We start from the raw sequence: 6079 nt of genomic DNA, 5'->3' as shown, positions 1-6079 counted from the left end.
AAAATATATTTAAAAACAAATCAAATTTCCCCCCTGTGGGGCGTGTGCCCATGTTGGGAACCACTGGTCTAAGTGCTTTGGTGAAAGGAATATCCTTTGAGCCCTTTCAGGGAATGTAGTTAAGGGGTACGCCAGTGCGGGTGCACATGACAACTCCATTCCTCCATTCCCACCTCCCCGAGAGAGTTGGGATTGCAGGCAATGAGAGATGGGAGGAGTTGGGCACAAAGAGAATTGGCATCCCCTTGCTGGGCAACGGACCAGGTGAATTCATTGCAAGGTTTCCAAGAAAGGCAGGATCAGCTTCATCAGAAGGGGAGGAGAAGCTGTTTCCATTGGGAAGGGGAGATCCATGGGTTTCTGGGTTAAAAAGATATAGATTCAGCCCTGAGTAGTTTGGCTCAGTGGATAGAGCATTGGCCTGCAGACTGAAGGGTCCTGGGTTCGATTCCGGTCAAGAGCATGTACCTTGGTTGCTGGTACATCCCCAGTCGGGGGTGTGCAGGAGGCAGCTGATCAATGTTTCTCTCTCATTGATGTTTCTAACTCTCTATACCTCTCCCTTCCTCTCTGTAAAAAATCAATAATATATATTTTTAAAAAAGATATAGATTCATTCAACCAATATTTGTGAGCATCTTCTAGGAGCTGGGTATAGAGCAGTGAACAAAATAGACAAAATTGCCCAGCCGGTGTTGCTCAGTGGTTGAGCATCGACCTATGAACCTGGAGGTCAAGGTTTGATTCCCAGTCAGAGTACATGCCCGGGTGGTGGGCTCAATCCCCAGTGTGGGGCGTGCAGGAGGCAGCTGATCGATGATTCTCTCTCATCATTGATGTTTCTCTCTCTCTCTCCCTCTCCCTTCCTCTCTGAAATCAATAAAAATATATTTTAAAAATAGACAAACATTTCCTGGCTTCATAAAGTTAATATTCTAGTGAAGAAACAGACAATAAACAAGGTACATTTAAGGAAGAGGGAAGAATGTGCCTGGAGTATCCTGAACAGCTAAGAGGCACTGTAGTGTGGCTTTTACTCTTAGTGAGATGGTACTTTAGTTTCCTGGGGCTACCATAACATATGACCCCGAACTGGGTGACCATAAACAACTGAAATTTATTCTCTCACAGTCATGGAGGCAGGAAGATGGAGATCACTCTAATCTCTGCCTCCGTCTGTACGTGGTTTTCTCTTCTGTCTTTTCCCTTCTTTTCCAAGGACATTTGTTGTTGGATTTGGGGCCCACTTGGGCAATTCAGGATGATTTCATCTCGAGATACTTCATTATACCTACAAAGACCCTTTCTCCAAATAAGGCCATGATCATAGGTTCCAGGGGTTAGTGCATATCTTTTGAGGGCAAACTCTTCACCCCATTACAGAGGGGAAGCCATTGAAGGGCTTTGAGCAGAGGATGGCCTGACTTAGCGTTTAATGGCTCTTTCCGGCTGCTGTGTTGACAAGACACTATATTTGGAAAAAGTAGAAAAGGGAACTGCAGGAAGCCACTGAAAAACAATCTAGGAGACATAATGATGGCATGGACTACAGTGATAGCAGTGAAAAAAACCATTAGATTCTGCATTTCTCTTTTTTTTTTAAATATATTTTATTGATTTTTTTTTACAGAGAGGAAGGGAGAGGGATAGAGAGTTAGAAACATCGATGAGAGAGAAACATCGATCAGCTGCCTCCTGCACACTCCCCACTGGGGATGTGCCCGCAACCAAGATACATGCCCTTGACCGAATCGAACCCGGGACCTTTCAGTCCGCAGGCCGACGCTCTATCCACTGAGCCAAACCAGTTTCGGCTATCTCTCTTTTCTTTTTTTAAATTAAATCTTTATTGTTCAAATTATTACATTTGTTCCTCTTCCCCCACCCCCCCATAACTCCCCTCCTCCCAGTTCCCGCCACACCCTCCGCCCTCACTCCCCACCCACTGTCCTCATCCATAGGTGCACGATTTTTGTCCAGTCTCTTCCGGCATCTCCCACACCCCTTTCCCCCCAAGAATTGCCAGTTCACTCCCTTTCTGTGCCCCTGATTCTATTATAATCACCAGTTTATTCTGTTCATCAGATTATTTATTCACTTGATTTTTAGATTCACTTGTTGATAGATGTGTATTTGTTGTTCATAATTTGTATCTTTACCTTTTTCTTCTTCTTCCTCTTCTTAAAGGATACCTTTCAGCATTTCATATAATACTGGTTTGGTGGTGATGAACTCCTTTAGCTTTTTCTTATCTGTGAAGCTCTTTATCTGACCTTCATTTCTGAATGATAGCTTTGCTGGATAAAGTAATCTTGGTTGTAGGTTCTTGGTATTCATCACTTTGAATATTTCTTGCCATTCCCTTCTGGCCTGCAAAGTTTCTGTTGAGAAATCAGCTGACAGTCGTATGGGTATTCCCTTGTAGGAAACTGAGTTTCTTTCTCTTGCTGCTTTTAAGATTCTCTCTTTGTCTTTTGCTCTTGGCATTTTAATTATGATGTGTCTTGGTGTGGTCCTCTTTGGATTCCTTTTGTTTGGGGTTCTCTGCGCTCCCTGGACCTGTAAGTCTATTTCTTTCACCAGGTGGGGGAAGTTTTCTGTCATTATTTCTTCAAATAGGTTTTCAATATCTTGCTCTCTTTCATCTTCTGGCACCCCTATAATTCTGATGTTGGTACGCTTGAAGCTGTCCCAGAGGCTCCTTACACTATCTTCGTATTTTCGGATTCTTTTTTCATTTTGCTTTTCCAGTTGGGTGTTTTTTGCTTCTTCGCATTTCGAATCTTTGACTTGATTCTTGCGCTCCTCTGGTCTGCTGTTGGGTATCTGTATAATATTCTTTTTTTTAAAAAAATATATTTTATTGATTTTTTACAGAGAGGAAGGGAGAGAGATAGAGAGTTAGAAACATCGATGAAAGAGAAACATCGATCATCTGCCTCCTGCACATCTCCCACTGGGGATGTGCCCGCAACCCAGGCACATGCCCTTGACCGGAATCGAACCTGGGACCCTTCAGTCCGCAGGCCGACGCTCTATCCACTGAGCCAAACCGGTTTTGGCCTGTATAATATTCTTTATTTCAGTCAGTGTATGCTTAATTTCTAGTTGGTTCTTTATCACAACATTGAGGGTCTCATTAGATTTCTTGGAGATCTCATTAAGTTTATCAGCAGTTTCTAGAAAAGTATTGAAAGACCTTAAAAGTGTGGTTTTAAGCTCTATATCCTCCAATTCTGACATTTGCGTCCTGTTTCTTTGTCTCCGCATTTTTTTAAAAATATATTTTATTGATTTTTTTACAGAGAGGAAGGGAGAGAGATAGAGAGTCAGAAACATCAATGAGAGAGAAACATCAATCAGCTGCCTCCTGCACATCCCCCACTAGGGATGTGCCCGCAACGAAGGTACATGTCCTTGACCGGAACCGAACCTGGGACCCTTCAGTCCGCAGGTGGACGCTCTTTCCACTGAGCCAAACCGGTCTCGGCTGTCTCCGCATTTTTTATACTTTCTTGGTTCAACCCCTAGTGGTCTTTGTGCGCAGTCTTGTTGTAGTTAAGCCTTGATTGTTTTTTGTTTTTTTTAAAAAATATATTTTATTGATTTTTTACAGAGAGGAAGGGAGAGAGATAGAGAGTCAGAAACATCAATGAGAGAAAAACATCAATCAGCTGCCTCCTGCACATCTCCTACTGGGGATATGCCCACAACCCAGGTACATGCCCTTGACAGGAATCGAACCTGGGACCTTTCAGTCCGCAGGCCAACGCTCTATCCACTGAGCCAAACCGGTTTTTGCAAGCTTTGATTGTTGTCGGTAATACCGGGGGTGATTTGACCTCCAGGCTAACTGGCTATGAGGGTCAGCTGTGTCTGCAGTGGGAGAGCTTCTGTGCTGGATCTCTAGGGCGGTGCTAATCTAGCCTTTGCCTGAGGCTATCCTGCAAATACCTCTGTGCAGGGCTTGGGCGGGGCAGTCCCGGGGATCTACAGGGCAGCGGAGGGAGCAGTTATGGCTGCTCTCAGTTCTGTCCCTAGGTACTCTGCCTTAGAGAGTCCCAGCAACTGCTGCAAACTTCGGAGAGAAAGCTGCCTTCGAGTTCCTACCGAAGCCAGACAGTCCCGCTTCTCCCGTTTGAGTCTGGGTCCCCAGAGACTCGCCCGGATCTGGAGCTCAGAGTCTGAAACTCCCTCCCGACTGAAAACAACAACCGCACCCTCCGCCGCCAGCCTGCTCCACGTGTACTCCGCACCTGAGTATTTCACTTCAGCACTGCGCCTCCTCTGAGTCTGGGTATGATATTCTCTTTCCTCCTAGTTGTAGAATTTCCACTCAGCCAGCCTTCCTGTGGTTCTGGATGATGTCTGTTCTGTCCTTTAGTTATATCTCTGAATTGGTTGTTCAAGGCAGCAATTTCCGGCGTTAACCTATGTCGCCATCTTGGTTTCTTCTGTCTATCTTTGCTTAAAAAAATATTTTTATTGACTTCAGAGAGGAAGGGAGAGGGAGAGAGAGATAGAAACATCAATGATGAGAGAGAATTATTGATCGGCTGCCTCCTGCCCCCCACCCCCTACTGGGGACCGAACTCGAAACCTGGGCATGTGCCCTGATCGGGAATCAACCCGTGACCTCCTGGTTCATAGGTGGATGCTCAACCACTGCGCCACGCCAGCCAGACTCTGCATCTCTTTTAAAAGCAAAGATGACAGGCTTTGCTAACAGATCAGATGAATGCTGGAGAAAGATGAACCTCATAAAAGAACCATAAATGAATACCTCAAACTTATTCAGCCAAACCTGTACCAATGGGATATTATAAAATAATGGGGGAAGTAATGAACTGCCTATGGATTGGTTGATACTGGGGGCTTTGGTTATCTATAAAAAGTTAATTTAAATCATTATTATCATTACCTTGGCACACACCAAAATAAATTTTTTTAAAAAATATATATTTTATTGGTTTTTCACAGAGAGGAAGAGAGAGGGATAGAGAGTTAGAAACATCGATGAGAGAGAGAGAAACATCGGTCAGCTGCCTCCTGCACACTCCCCACTGGGGATGTGCCCGCAACCAAGGTACATGCCCTTGACCGGAATTGAACCTGGGACCCTTGAGTCCGCAGGACGATGCTCTATCCATTCAGCCAACCGGTTAGGGCCCAAAATAAATTCTTGATAGAGTAAAAGTTATCTGAGGAAAAACCAATCATCTGTGTTTTTTTTTTAAGCCACAGTACAATAAAATGGAATATTATTTATTCTTTGGTTGGCAGAGAAGGATTGGAAGAAAAGCAATAATTGCTCTCTTCTGTCAGGAGCAACTCATTAGAAAAGATAATGGCAAAAGGCACCCTTTACAATAGCAATAAAGAAATAACTAGGGCCCTCACTGGTTTAGCTCAGTGGATAGAGCGTTGGCCAGTGGACTGAAGGGTCTGGGTTCAAATCCCCTCAAGGGCACATGCCCGGTTGCAGGTTCCATCCCCAGTAGGGGCAGTGCAGGAGGCAGCTGAATCACTGATGTTTCTATAGCTCTCTCCCTCTCCCTTCCTCTCTGAAATCAATAAAATATATAACTAGGGATCCATCAAGTCCAGAGATGCAAGTTTAAGACCCCCTCCCCCCACCTTGAGAGATAGAAAAGGGAGAACACCAAAGATAGAAGTGCAGAGGTCTTAAACCAGGAGCCACTTCCTAGCTGTGCAATTCCGCAGCCATAAGCGATCCTGGGGCTATTCGAGGTGTGCTAAATGTAAAACACAAACCCGAAAGATCTGGTACCAAAAAAAAGTAAAATATCCTCTTCATAATATTGTGTATTGCTTACATGTTGAAATAATATTTTGGATAGCTGGGTTAAATAAAATTCATCATTAAAATAATTTTCAACTTTCTCTTTTTACTTTTTTTCTCCATGTGGCTGCTAGAAAATTTAAAAGTCCAGGAGTGGCTCGCACTCCATTCCTATTGGCCAGCGACTCTGCTGCTGCTTGAGAAATTGCAAGTAGCAAAGGGCTTTCAACCTCTTGGTGCCTTAACGTCTTCATTTTTCTATCGGGACTGATCTGA

The sequence above is a fragment of the Myotis daubentonii genome, chromosome X, assembly GCF_963259705.1.
Source record: "Myotis daubentonii chromosome X, mMyoDau2.1, whole genome shotgun sequence".
NCBI lineage: Eukaryota > Metazoa > Chordata > Mammalia > Chiroptera > Vespertilionidae > Myotis > Myotis daubentonii.
The sequence above is the reverse complement of the archived record's forward strand: the minus strand, read 5'-3'. Positions refer to the sequence as shown.